The sequence below is a fragment of the Pollicipes pollicipes genome, unplaced genomic scaffold, assembly GCF_011947565.3.
Source record: "Pollicipes pollicipes isolate AB1234 unplaced genomic scaffold, Ppol_2.1 Scaffold_3447;HRSCAF=4054_pilon_pilon_pilon, whole genome shotgun sequence".
In the NCBI taxonomy this organism is placed as follows: Eukaryota; Metazoa; Arthropoda; class Thecostraca; order Pollicipedomorpha; family Pollicipedidae; genus Pollicipes; species Pollicipes pollicipes.
In genome coordinates, this window is record NW_023596297.1 from 8,411,401 (window position 1) to 8,426,469 (window position 15,069).

Genomic DNA, 15,069 nt, shown 5'->3' on the forward strand with positions numbered 1-15,069 from the left:
GTACTAAATCGTGATTAGGCGTGGTAGTCTTCAAGGAAGTGTAAAATCGGCTTTCTGTTAAGCAATCAGTTTTTGAATGGACTATCTGCGCGTCTGGGAAACTAGATGTACGGGGTTCGATTCCCCGCGGTGCCCGCCCTTCCTGCCAGGGTGAGAGGCAGGCGACGCCAGACAGTCTTAGCAGCTGCGTGCGTCGTAAAGCCCCAATAGCACACATTGAATGGGCTATTCACGATCCTCAAGTGACCAGCAGAAAATCATGCAGCTGTGCGCATCAGTGGCTTGTGGGTGTTGCGACTCAAAGGTAGTTGCCAATTCCGTCATATCACACCCGGTTTCTAAGCTTTATGCCGTTTTCTTTTTGGATATGCACGATATCATGTTGCCCTCAAGCTAACCTTCCAGTCTTCAGCTGGCCATTTCGTGCTATTCACCCGCTCAAATATGTTAATATTTGGCCCCAGTTGCACGCTCGGTAATGGTGATTAGGGCTACTGGGCGCTCCGACTACCGAGCTCTTGTGCAAACTCGTTTGGGGACAATATGTAACGTGATGAATGCAGGTTATCCGTGGCTATGGCTTGTTCCAACATGGTCTTATTGGAGATCAACAAACAGTTCGACGTGCAGTTTATTGACAGTTTATCATTTAAGTTAGACAAAGTCATGTACTGTGTTGGCCTTTTCCTTATTATTCCTTTCAAGAATTGGATCTCAGTAGTGAAATCAAACAGTGAACCTCATTAGGTTCACTATTCGCGGACGCTCTGATTTCGTGCATATACCACCGGAGCACCGCATAAAGCCGGCAATGTTCATCAGCAGTCTCCATTCATGCATAATTCCCTCAGCTACTGTTTGTTTTTCAACCGAGGCGGCAGCCCGACGATCGATGCCGCCATAGGTAAGCTGATGCACGGTGTCAGTAACACTACTTTTATCATTCACACCATACATGCATTAATGATATGCCTGTGACACAGAGATATACTAGCCATATACATGTGAGCCCCGAACCTCCCCATTCTTCAACAGGCAGCCTACTTTTACGCGCAAACTGAACGCGCAGGGTATGATTTATATTGTTGTGTTGAATGGATACCAAGGGCCGCTTAAAGCAGCTTATCAAACGCATCGTTAATAAACAACCAACGGGCGTTTTTGTGTGTAGTCAGTACAGCTGCGTTTAGTCTATAGTTGGTACGCGTTCTCTCGCGCAATGTAGCCTGGTCTACGTTTCTGAAGAACGCATTTCAGGCAAACTTTGCAGCATCAACATCTTCGCGATTGATTGCTGGTGTTCATGCACGGGTGAACCAGCAATACCGTGGTATTATCGCACCACACAGATATAACTCGTTGCAATTGTTTGCTTGATTACTCCAATTGCATTCTCTCAAATTTGTGGTTTGAACAAACTCGAACAATTTGTTAGTTTGTTTTCTGTTTGAGCAGCGTGTTTGAGTAGAACGTGCAACTTGTTGGAAGATGTGCTGATGTGCTGATGTGATATGAAGAAGATTGTTGAAGATGAAGACAAATTCCACGTATTGACAAAGATGGGTTATATATTTTTTGCAGAATCAACATATTCAAACAAAAAGCATCAACATGTATCACGTGTCCATCTATATCAACACTCGTATGGCACATGGGACTGATAGCTACTTTACCTTCGCGCACAGACTGGATGCTAGTATAATAACGCGCATACTAGAATGCATTGATCCGTGACATCTCGGCCTGCCGATCAAATGTGTGCTCCTTCTGATGTTACTCGTTCCAGAACCCAGCTCCATGAATTGGAGAACGAGTTTTAAAGCATCATCACGCTCCATTCCTGGTGCTCCTATAGGAACAGCAGCGTTAAGCTTCCGGCATTGCTTGCCGTCGAATCTTACTAATGCGCTTTGCAACTGTTTGAAGTCAGATAATCTGACTCACGAGACCTGGTAGAGATCTTAATCCGCGTCTGGACGTGTGAAGTTGACTTCCTCTGCGGCTTTTCGAGCACATGTCAAAACGAGCGTGCACAGCAACACGGATTTTTCGTTTTTTCCAGCTTTTGAATTTTCTTGTCAGTACCTGTTCATCTATCAACTTGGAATCCTTGTGTAATTTTGAAGTTTTGATTTATCAAGATTACTGATCTAGATCAGGTCAAAGGGGTGAGCTCCTAAAAAACTTTGGCCATACATAGCTTTTTGTTGATCATTTACCATTGTTTAAACTTGTCATAGTAATAAAATACGATAGCACCTACAGCTAAAATTTCTTACATTGTTTTGGGGAGAAGACGAGGTCAGTTACCTGAAGTCAAGTTTTGCTATTTTTCGTAAAAAGCAAAAATTTGTGGGTATTTTTGTGTAGTTTTGGTGTTTGTTTAGGAGGAAAAGAGTGCTTACTTACATGCACAACCATCATATGTCCACAGAGCACTGACCTTGGCCTAGGTCATGGCTTATCTCTATGGGCACCTTCTGCAAAGCACAACAAAAGTACGTATAAAAAGACGGTGTGGCGACTGCTTGCAAATTACAAGTTTGCGTGCGTAAAGTCCGTCAAGATAAGCTGCGTACGGTGTCAGTTTCGTTAGGTGAAAAGATCCTAACGTAAACAGCTTTCTTGGCAAAACAGAAGTCTGAAAATGTTCGGTGCAAAGCTGCTCGCATCGTATGGTTCAGTTCGTTTGCATTTGTTTGCCAAGTTCTCCTAAAAAAAACATTTTTGCCAAGTTTTTTTCAGGTGTGTGATGCGGATACGCGAACATTCACCCTCAAATGTTTTTCATCGACAAAGATAGTTTCACATATTGCACGCGTAAAGTTGGAATTCAGATGTATGATGTGTGCATGACCGTGATCAGGTCAAGCGGTCAACAGGGATACAGTGCGTCCGACGGTGCTGACGCTATTGCCGACAGCAGGAAAAGTGCATTTTAAATCGCATTATTGCATGCTATGACTGCATGTCACATGTCATGTATCCTGCTAACGCCGAAAGATGTGCGTTATTTAAACTTCCACTAACCCCTGGCATGGTCCCATCGGAAGGTAAAAGGGCTTGCTGCAGCTCAAAACCACAACATAGCATGCAAAGCGCGTCAAAGCACATGGACGCCCGCTTCATGTTTCGCAAACCAGAATCGGCCGGAAACTCATTAAGTAAGTTATTATGCAACGTCATTACTTAGGGTATTACGTAAGTTATTATGTAACGGTGAAGGAATGTAAAAACAGCACCGCTTTATTTTGAGTTGTGTGATACTGAGCCCAGAAATTCACAGTTGTTTGTCGCTGCCAAGTTCATCGCTGCACCTAAATGATGTTCTGACAAACATTTTCACTCTCTTTTCGGTTTTCCATTAGGATTTTGTTTGAGGCTGACGAGCCTTTCCCAAACTATAATGTCTGAACGGAACACCGGGTAGTTAAAAACAGCCAAGCTTGATTCTATGGCTGAGAGAATGAGGCTTTACACAGCAATCCATCTCTCAAACGCAGCTTTCAGGTGACATCGGCGGGGTGGCGCGAGTAATTTCATAACGGGGTGATATATTTTTCTGAAACGTCCCCGTAGCAGTGCTCTGCATGCAAACAATCGATGCTGCATCGTTGATGATATGGAGCTTTTTATACGCGTGTTTTTGTCAACCGATGTTTGTGTTACCAGCACTGGCGTGACTAAGATTGTTTGAAATAAGTGTTGTACTTAATTTCATGCATGCAGACTCTTTTTCAAGAAGCTTCTGCCTCCCCTTCAGCCTTTTGCCGCCACAAATGTTTTGCAGACCTTCTTTAAACTATGCAAACATTTCCTTGCAAGGTCTGGTAATAACTTTTGCTCGAGTTCTTTTACCATACGAACTTCATTCACATCACGCGTGTTACGCACATTTGTCGGCTGAGAATTGTGTATGAATCTGCTTAATGCGCAGGCCCTTTTCCAAGCGAATTTTTGTCCCAAAATCTTTGTCTTGGTGGTGCTTGGTCAAAGGTTTCGGGGGTTGCCTACAACAGCAGCACACGACCGGCAATCAATGCCTGCTAGTTCATACTATTATGGCTTAATTCGAAAGTACTGTAAACAAGCTGTGATTTCAACCTGGAGCTGAGTGGCAATGCCCTATGTGTACATACTATTGAGCGTGAGTATTTCCTCATAAACAAAGGAAGTTCTTTGCGCCGAACCACAGGAGCGGCGGACGGTGCCGATCGCTGACAACACACCGGCGACGCCGGCAGTCCACCTGTCCAAACCCGGCCTCCCTTCCATTGCGCCCCGCTGCGCCTGACTCCGCCGGACCTTGGGCCTTGGTTCTGCCGGCGCTGACCCACCCCGTGCCCTTCTTACTCGCATAAGTAAGGGAAGTTGCCAAGAATTGGAGGGAGGGGATCGTGGGCATTTTAGGCGTTTCTTTCCATGTGCCGCCGCAAGCTCAGCTGTTGGGAGGATGACTTGCTCCCCAAAAGCCCTCCCCAAATAACGCGATCGTCCCCTCGCCCATGCTTGGTCACATGGTTTCCGCCCCGTCGTCTGTTGTTATGCTGGCGGTTGCCGCCCGGGGGCGTTAGGCCCGTTCCGGTGCGCGGCTCTGGAAGGATGGCTGCATACCCCAGACGGGTTGGCGTGTAGGGAGGACGGCTCCTGGAAGAGTTCAAGTTGGCGTGCTGGGTACGTCGATGAGTGTGCGTTGTGTGATATGTTTTCCGTTTCGTGCGTCGTGCTTTCGTGCGGCAGGATTCCTTTTAATTAATTTGGTGTTTGATGCGACCAGTGCACGCGCAGGGTCGTGCCATGCCCAATACATAACCGGGAGTTCTTCCAGCAACAAGCTCCGCTTAGCTGGGTGGACTCCCTTAACATCCAGCTCAAAACCCAGCACGAAAATGACCAGGTAATTGCCCCTCCGACTTGTGTGACTGTACAACCCTTACTAACACTGTGAATGAGTGATTGTAGCTTATTGGGCGGTTACAGCGGGCTGCCATTAGCTGACTTTGGCTAATGACTACTTTAAGCCTTCTCATGTATGATTTTTCCTTGCCTATTGCATGACACAGTTCCTGTCGGGTCTGCACCACCTCTTCGCCTGCTTCTTCACGTTTGTTTCCTCTTCCTAGCTAGGGGTGCCGCGACTTGATTTTAATTTTTTCTGGCGTTAACGTACGATCTGCTGCGTCGCTGGGATTGAGGGAGGGGCACCCCCGGTTACCTATTCTTGGGTGACGGCGTAGAAAAAAAGTACAGGGTGCCGTGCGCCCATGTTAAAAAGAGTGGAAATCCCTCCAGTGTTGCGCATCCCTCCCCACCCAGTGACGCGGAAACCCCCTTCCCTAGTTCAATGAACCTCAATTAATTGAAGTCGGTTCCCGTCATTACGTAGAGCGTCATACGAGGCTATGTGTGGGTAAGAAATCTCCCCCCCCCCCGCTTATTGAAAAGGTCTTAGACAAGACCCTGGACCTCCGTGACTTTTTACACCTGCGACAATCTATTTGTGGCATGTCATCACCTGCTTATCATGATGGGCTTGCTTGCAATGGTGAGCGATGCGCTATTGGCCTTTTCAGTTCACTCCCTTTTTGGCAAGCTTTTCCGCAGGATGAGGTTCGCTGCTGTGGATTTCGATGAGGGAGGATGGACATCGATTCCAGCCCCTTGGTTAGCTGGAGAAATGTTCGGCTGTTTGAAAACTGCTGAGCGCTGATGATAACTGCGGGTGCTCTGCTTTTTGAGGCTGCTTGCCACTCGGAAGGCGTTATTGTGCTGATGAAACTGCGCTGCTCCGAGCGTATGGGTGGGACGAGGCAGTGTTCTGGAGACTGCTTGGTTCGCCCCGGAAGCGTTATGGTGCTGATGGGAACTGCGGCTGCTCTGCTGTGGAGGACTGATTGGTCACCCAGAGGCGTTATGGTGCTGATGAGAACTGCGGATGCTCTGCTTTGGAGGACTGCTTGGCCGCTCGGAAGCGTTATGTCTGCCAGCAAGCTGGCACAGCAATTAGAGGCTTCCGTTGAACATATCTGGTGTTGCTCTAGAATCACCATGCTCGGGAAAGCAGGCACTGCACTATGTGGAGTTCGTACTATTCAGCTCGTATTTCATATACAATTCTTCCAAAATTTACAGCGAGGATTTCTTAAACTGGGGCTGGCAGTGTTTGTCCGGAGTTTGTTGTTTTTTTCTTCTTTATTTCAGACGTTTTCAATAAGTGCACCTATTAATCACTGCCAACTGCTTTTGTTGCCACCAGCCGCGGGCCATTCATTGCAGGGGAAAAGAGCAGGTGCCTAAACAGACTCAAACTTACCCTTTAATTGGTAAGTGGATCGAAAAGCAGCCGCTCTAAAAAAACATTTATCGAAACAATATCGCATTTCCGTGTAGGCACTTTGCAGCTACCATGCTCTAGTCCTTCTAATAATGACAGTGATACGCTTGCCAGCATCGTCGTCGCAAAATAAAATGCAACACTCCACTTCTTTCTAATAAAATATAAACGTTTCGCTTGATTACCCTCATAAAAGACACCACTAATAGTTCGATGTCGTTGTTATTGTGACCGCAGGAAGACATAACTCGAGTCGGCTTTTAGGCAAGTGCTCCATGTAAGTGGCCTCACATAAAGTTTTGTCATGCAAGTGCTCCGATAGAGTGCTGGTATTGTGCATTTCTGCACTGCTATTCGTCATAGCTGCACTTGTTATTATCAACCTCAGTAAACGACCCAGCATGAAATTAGCTCTTTCAGTAGCAAGATATGTCTACATGAATAAGCATCCACACTCAGGTCGTCGGGCAGTAATCTGAGGTGCTGAATATCGCCATTTTCAGGCGCCATCCTGTGCAGCACGCCGCGCTACGGTGTCTCCCACAACGAGGCGGAATAGGTGGCAGGAAAATGGTTTTGGCGGGAGAGACTGCGACGACGGCGGGAATCGCCGCGCTAACAACGGCAGCAACAACGCATGACATCCGTTGAATGGTGCAACGATTATCGCATGGGGTTCATGATAATATATATCGCATATCGCTTATCGCATACCTGAGAACAGAACAGGGTGTGTTTTGTGTTACGGTGCTGTTACCGAGGTATTTTCGGACAAGTAAATGGTGAATAAACCTTGACCCGGCTTATTATTGACGACATAAAGCAGTCTGCCTGGAAATGCGGTGGCCCATCAATTGCATGGAATTTGAAAGGGCAGATCGGTGAAGTCTAACTGAGGCCCAACATAATTGGTTAAAACGTCCCATCTGGGCTAGTTATATCGGTTAATCTGGGCTGGTTATATGGGTCCCAGCTGGACATACCCATGTGGGCCTCAGCTGAAGATGGCCAAGTGGGGCCCAACTGGGTAGCCCAGGTGGGTCCCCTGTGGGTCGCAGTAAGGTCCCACGTGGGCCCCGCGTGGGTTTTCCATGTGGGGCCCAGTTGGCCATGCATACGTGGGCCCTGAATGGGCAGCCCGGGTGGGACCCGTGTGGGTTCCGGTTTGGCTCCATATGGGCCCTAGGTGGGATGCCCATGTGGGACCTAGGTGGTTGCCTATGACGCGCCGACATGGGATCGAAGTGGGCAGCTCTGATGAGCCCATGTAATTGCCCATCTCGGACCCACATGAGTCCCAGTTGGATATACTAGCTGGGATGCTTGCTTGATTGAGTTTTGTGCTACTACGAGGGCAAATTTCGTCACGATATGCACAATTACACCTGCATTGTCAAAATGCATTGGTGGCATGCATGCTTACTTTCAAGTGATAGAACAGGCTGCAAAGTTGCATGTTACGTTGCAGAAATTTGCGGCATCTGCTGGTTTCTTTGCCATTTTTCCAATTCTTCGCACTTGTCGTTACAATAAGGCTGCAAACTTTCCCTCCCACATGAACTAGTGGGTCAGCACATCCTGCACGGTGCACCACCATAATATTCGCAGTCCATCGAAGTCAAAGCCCTGCAAGCACGTTGCGAATGAGGGAGCAAACGGCTCGCAAAAAGAAAGACACCACAAGAATCAGGCGATGCCGCGGCTTTTTAATCTGCGCAAATGCCATTGAAACATCGTTCTTCTCCGGCAAGCCCTTATCTTAGAAAATTGCACCTCGCTGGACTGTGAATCATGATGAAGGCGGATATCTCATAAAACTTAACTCTTGGTGGCGGCAGTATAAAGTTTGGCTGAGGCACGATCAGACGCTCCGACGGGGGTGTAATTTAGGGCGCTCGTAAAGCAGCTTTCTGGCCGCGAGGCAAAGTTGAATCCCAGCCGATTTTGCTTTGGAATAGACTCAGGCAATGGTCCGGCCATGTGGGATCGTATGATTTACGATATATTGTAGTCATGTGGTATACGATAGTTAATCACGGATGGGAACATCGCGGCAGAGCAGGCGTGTTTTTAAATCTGCCGGATGCACACTTTTAGAGGACATGTGGATCTTTTACATGTGGGTCTTTCACGTAGATTCAGGTCTAGATTTCGATCTGGGGAGGTTGCCCAAATCCAAGGATTTCACAACAGCGAAGAGCTCACACAGGTGTGGATAGCAAGTGTGAGAGAAAGGGAAGCGCACGCACCGCCATGCGCAGGTATTAGCCACAAAGTTATCATTTAACTCCATTCTACACCACCTGAGTCTACATCACCTCAAAACGGTCCAGCGTCTTATCTCCAGAGGATGCAAAGCGATAAGTGGTTCAAACATCCTGCGCCGTCTTCAGCTTCTCCTGGCCGTCCCGCCCCACCCGTCCGGAGCGTCAGGTCCCACCCAATATCGAGCTGCAGCTGGCCGAGGCTCAGCCAGCGGCGCGCGCTGACCGATGGGCCGTCTCTGGGTGTCAGGAAGTCGCTCTCACAGAGACGAATCCATCAGAGGGCCTGCCGATTCCCCAGCTGGCATTGGGCGACCTCCCCCCCCCCCCCCCCCCATCCCCCCGGCAACTGCCCTTAGCATCTATCTCGCCCAATCACGGGCAATGTGACATGCGGGCGTCGGTGGCACGTTGGCCTGCATGCCTGCGTGCATGTCCAATGAATGGTCAGTTGGATCTGACTTGGGGCATTTACTGGACGTCGTCCGTAAATGTGAAAATGTGTGCCAAAGCCGCCCGGTTAATACGATGTCTGCTCAGTGACGTCACTAAGATTGCCAGCTGTCACAAATGTCTCCCATCGGTTCTTCCATTGCGCTTGCTACGGAAATCGTCGGGCGACCCCGACCGTTCTCCGCCCGCCACGTCTTCTGCGGTGCGTGCCGCCTGGCACCGTGCCAGGACCGGCAGCGGCGCGGAACTCGGCCCGTGGAGATCATCGATGGCCAGTCAATGGTGAGTCACGCTAATGCGACGGCGAGCACGCGAGACTACGCCATCCACATGGCCTACCTATGTGTGACGTCCGTTTAGCACACAGTGCCGTGACACGCGCGGCTCACGGCGCCTGCTCGCTCGAGCGGGACGCTGAGCGCCTGGCAGGCGGTGTCTAGGTTGATGTGGTTACCTGGGGTCGTAGTTTAACGTTGTAGCGCATTTGAGCGGCAGCGCTGGATCTTGGCGTGTAAAAAAGCGAACCAAGCCGACTCTCTGTGTGGGATGGCATTACGCTTGTGCTGAAACGCTGGGTAGAAATATGGCTGTGTGGCTGTCTTTTATCGTACGCCAGTGCCTAGCCTAGCGGCAAACGAGGGTGTTGGTGCCTGCGCTGTCCGGAAACACGCGGTTGGTTCGTTTGCCCTCACGAATCTGAACATTAAATTCCGGTGCAATAAATTCTACTTTTTCAGGGGGCGGAGTGTTTAAGGCTTCTTGTCCAGCGGTATACCCTAGCCAAGCTGCATGCTTGCTCTGTTCTCCACTTCTATTTCCCATTTAGGGCGTCAATTAAACTTCCGGCGTGTCGAACATAGCGTCGTCCTGTGTTGCCCGTCGTATTGTCGGCCATAGCGTCGTCCTGTATTGCCCGTCGTATTGTTTTTATAGTCTTGGTGTCGTCCAGCGACATTAATCAGTGCAGCTTTCTGGCTGATTGGATGGCTATGTTAGCCGGAGAATGAAAACCCGGAAGTATGCGAGCTGCTGAAGGAATCTGCAAACTACCTGACAAGCCAGGTAGTTTTCGAAGTCCCTAGGGAGTTGTGGGAGTCCCTAGGGAGTCCCCATCTGACCCTACAATAATCATTATTCATCCTTGAAAGTATTGACTTAGGTCAACACTAACACAGACTGAAAGGTCACGACGAGAGATCGACTCAATGCATCGATGCTGGCGTAGTACGCACTCCTTTGTCATTTGGAGGCTTGCGTGAAGATCAAGCGCAGTCCAGCTGGTTATGACGTGTTGAACAGATGCAGAAAACATAAGTATTGCGCTTGGACCCCCCTTATGCCGTGTGAGAACGATCAAAGCAGTTATAAACCCTGGAGGAACTGTAATATTTTGTGGAAAGTCTCTTCTTCCAGATGTGAGTTGCAGTGGAACGCAGTTTAAGTCTCGTACCAGGCTTGTACGTGCAATGGCCGTTGAGGAGCAGCGGTCATTGAAAACTCCGATGCAGGAACCTGGGTTTCTGTGGCTTATTTCGTTTGGGAGTCATGTTAGGGGCCGTACATCTGTTTCCAACCGGTTTGTAGGACATTTGGCTGACCAGTCCCGTCGCCGCAGAGCTGAGGAATGTTATCGGGCTCCTCACCGTAGAACAGTCTTGTTCTGTCTGTCGTAGTGAACGAAAACATCATTAACGCTATTATTCTGTTGTCTGAAGGGAGGCCAGAATAAAGTTAAGTGTTTGCGATTAAGCCAATTATTTTTCACATCTGCTATTCACAGATTCATTGCAATACATCCTCACCGAACACACCGTATGGCTGTTATGCCAGACCAAAGCCGGAGCACAGGATCCCAATGCTGATCCAAGCATTGCATGGGTCGTTTTTCGACGAGAACTGAGGTGGCAAGTGAAACGCCGGTGATGAACAGTCTACAGCGATTTGTGGTCCGGTGAACCAGCTGTCATGTCCTGGTGATTGGCTGATATTAGCGGAACGTCTCGTCTCCTCGTGGTTAGCGGAGAGTTCGTCGCCAGGTTCCGTAAGCTATCGAATACAATGTGGGTGTTTGGCTTTCTGGTAAAAGGAGGAATAATGTTCGGTTTCTCTCTGACGCGAATTATGAGGAAGTCGTAGTTTCTCTCAAAGACGCATGCAACTGGAGTGTGGGTCACTGTGCCTGGGCATTACCGTTGGTTGACAACTCTGGCGTTGGTTGATTATGGCATCACCTAAAAGGTAAGTAGACAGAACACGAGGGCTGGAAATCCAGCAGGAGTCAAATATTTTCGGCGTTGCTAATAAGTGCCATATAGATATGGTACTTCCTTACCGGTACAAGCCGATGGCTGAGCTACGTAAGAAAGCTTTTAATGTATGTCAGCATTATCGAGATCCCTCTCTCAACGCACCAGACATGTGATGAGAACAGAAATCGTCCGAGAAAAGGGCTTTCAATGAGGCTCCTTCTTTCCGAAGGCCTAAATGCGAGGGCTCAAGTTAATCTAATCCGGAATCAGCCACAACAGGCCGCGTCAGCGGTTGAATCTAAGCCACTGGACGCCATCACCGACATGTTCGTGGGTCCTTGTAAGACAGGTGATGCGGCGCCCGCACAACTCTTTATCTCATGACGTACGCCACGGCTCTGTCGGGCTCCGAACCAGGCAGTCGGTAGCGCTGCAGGTGAGTGTCCACGGCCCTGCCGGGCTCCGAACCAGGCAGGCGGTACCGCTGCAAGTGAGCGTCCACGGCTCTGTGGGGCTCCGAACCAGGCAGGCGGTAGCGCTGCAGGTGAGTGTCCACGGCCCTGTCGAGCCCCGAACCAGGCAGGCGGTACCGCTGCAAGTGAGCGTCCACGGCTCTGTGGGGCTCCGAACCAGGCAGGCGGTAGCGCTGCAGGTGAGCGTCCACGGCTCTGTCGAGCTCCGAACTAGGCAGGCGGTAGCGCTGTAGGTGAGAGCTTAGTTTTGCTTTATGAAGCCGAGCACTGATGAGGACCAGCCCTTTAACGACAGTTGCTGATTTCGCAACGGAGAGACAGATGTCTATAAAGGTTTTCGACAGTTGGTATCGACGCTCTGAAACAAAGACTTCAAACATGAAGTAGGTACGCGATGAGGCCATGCCCGGATCCAATTATTTATAGCTTGATTGACGATATATGCTTAATAGAACCATGTGACCAGCGCTTTCACAGACAAATTATGAATTCGCGACGAGTACCCAACTAAATTGCGTGGCGTACCATCTCTTATACAATTTGGCGGGACTTATGAGATTTGCGCTAGAGGACTTTATTAATTCACGTGCTTCCACAGACATCCAGCCATGGCTAGTGTCCTTAAATGTTCCGCTCCAGCTGAAACATAATGCCCGTGCTCATAGTGGAGGCGCTGCGCGCCAGGGCCGGGATGTTCGCTCAATAAACATTCCACAGTGAGCCCTAATTCTCATTTTAACTGCTGTTTCCGCAGTCGCATTACTTAGAATAGAGATATGTAGAAGACTGCAGATCATCCCTGCTAATTCTTTCCCTTGTCCTCACTTGGCGGCTCACTGCGCATGGTCGTAAAAGCCCGTCCTACATAGAGCTGCAGTTTTGGAAAACAGATTGGGGAGGGAGCTGAGCAGGCAAAGGGACGAACACCCACCTCAAAAAACATCAGGACGTGTTTTCTCTGGATTTGGTCCACTTTCCTGTCAATCCTTCCTTCCTGTGTGTAGGGGGGGGGGGGGGGGGGGTGATCAACTCACCAGCTCAATAGCAAACTTTGCCTTTGTCTTGCTTACTACCCATGTGCATCAGGGTTGGAACTACAAGCCCCGTCTGAGAAACACACAGGACCCTGGTACTCTCCCGTTAATTCTACGGCTAATGTTGAGCTAGTTTAAGCAAAAATAGTTCTAGCACGCCAGCCAAAAACCGTGCGGTCTGGTGACACGCTGATAAGAACGGCTGTTTGTGCCGGCTGTCCAGATCTGAAGGCGTCATCCATTCAAGTGCCAAATAGAACGCACTGGTTTAATACTTTGAAATAGTGAGCTCTTTATTTGTGGCGATGCTATTTGCCCGCTTTTCATCTCGGCTGAGCCTTGATCCGCTTTGCCAGATGCAATTGCAGAATTCTACGAGCCAAACGTCACATGTCGGACTTCAACGCCGAGAGGCCATGTCGGCGAATGCGAACAGGTGCGTGTATGTACGCCCAAACTTGGCACAGCTGGTGATCTTATGTGTATATATATATATATATATATATATATATATATATATAACATCATCCGTGATACTTTGCCACTGCGCAGATAACATCCCCGTTGGTGAAATCAGCTCAGCTTGAAGCAGAAGACACCGGCTCGATCTCTTGCATGAGTTTGCTTGCGAACTGTTGACATAAGACAATTTTCTGCCAAAAAAATCGTTGTAACTCAGAACAATTGGTAGATTACGTTCAGGCCTGTTGGTGGATCGACCCTATCTTACCACAGTGATTGATAGGAAAGTCGTGTCTAAAATTCATATGGCCATATACCAATTATTTCCAAACATCACGGGACATCACGTACCGGTACCGCCAGGATCGATGACCACACTGATGACTGACACAGGTTTCCAAGGCCGGTGTAGGACGTACTCAGTAAATATTTAATTTTGCTCGCAGGACTGAGACGTGCATTGCCAGAAGGGGCGTATGATGGCCAGCTATCCTATGCAACGATGCCAAACCCGACACGGCCCCCTACCCTCGCCCTGATTCGAGATTTTTCATCTCAGCTCCTCAAAAACCACCGCTGCTCCGAAACTAGACAGCTAGAAAGCGTTCTGAAGTCGAAATATATGTAATGGATGCCCCATTGGCTGCTAAAAATTTGGGCGCGATTGCACAACATGTCGGAGAGGCATCTTCAAAAAAAAGAACTTAAGGGTCGCATCGAGCCCCCTCTCCCTCAGGGCCAGGGTTAACGCGCGTTTTCATCGCAGAGGCTTGTCCGAAAATTTCATTGCAATGAAGGGGACCAGCAATCGTTGGTAGTATTATCAAAATGCGATATTGAATGAGAATAATGAGATATTGACATATAACTGCTTGCATTACCCACTCAATGAAGCTTGGTCACAGCTGTGGTCACTCTAACACCAATCGACAATAGTAGCTATAACGGTTCGAAAGTATTCGCCATTAGCTGCCGTTTTCATTGTCTGCAAAATTTAAAGCGTCTCAAAGGCTTTTATCTTAGGCTGCACGCATTTGCGTACCCTGTCAAATGTTTTCGCAACAGACATGGCCGGCCCGGTAGTCTCTCTCACAAGAAAAGCCGGAATTCCAAGCGCGGAAATATAGTGACTCGCAACGTGCACCTTCATAAGGGCGTTAATCTCCAATACACAAGGACTCACACAACACACAAGTCACTCGTCAGTGGCTGCGACGGTGTAGGGTGCCACAAAGATGGTTCAGAGCAGCTTGTTTGACGCAGTTAAGCTATTACAGACTATCATGTTGTTCATGAATATGGCGGCCTTGAAACCAAGCTGATAAAGGATAGCAATTTAGTGGAACGTGATTCAAACCCGTGTGGCTTAACTAAACATTTCCCATACGATGATCATAAGTGGAATCCGCTTATGTAGGAAAAATGTTAAGACGAACGCTCTGGCGTATCTAAATTTTGACCCGTACTTGCAGCTGGTAGTGCTATACCACCGCTATCGAATCCACTGTCGCACCCTTTGCTCGCAATTGTATTTTTGCGGGTCACCGTATTCTGGCCATCATGCAACCGACGCACTGACAGCATTTACCAATGCGTCTTAAAGGGCTGATTCGAACAAAGACAGTCCTGTCGTCCGAAAGCCCATTACATTTCCAGCCGATAGTGCTCCCGACATGACATCGCTCGTACATGGTCGCACCCACTGCGCATGACAAAAATAGTTCAAATTTGACGCTGTAGCATGTTGAATTGCAGCTGCTGCCATACTGCCAGAATTGAGTGAGACACTGACTTTCAGCA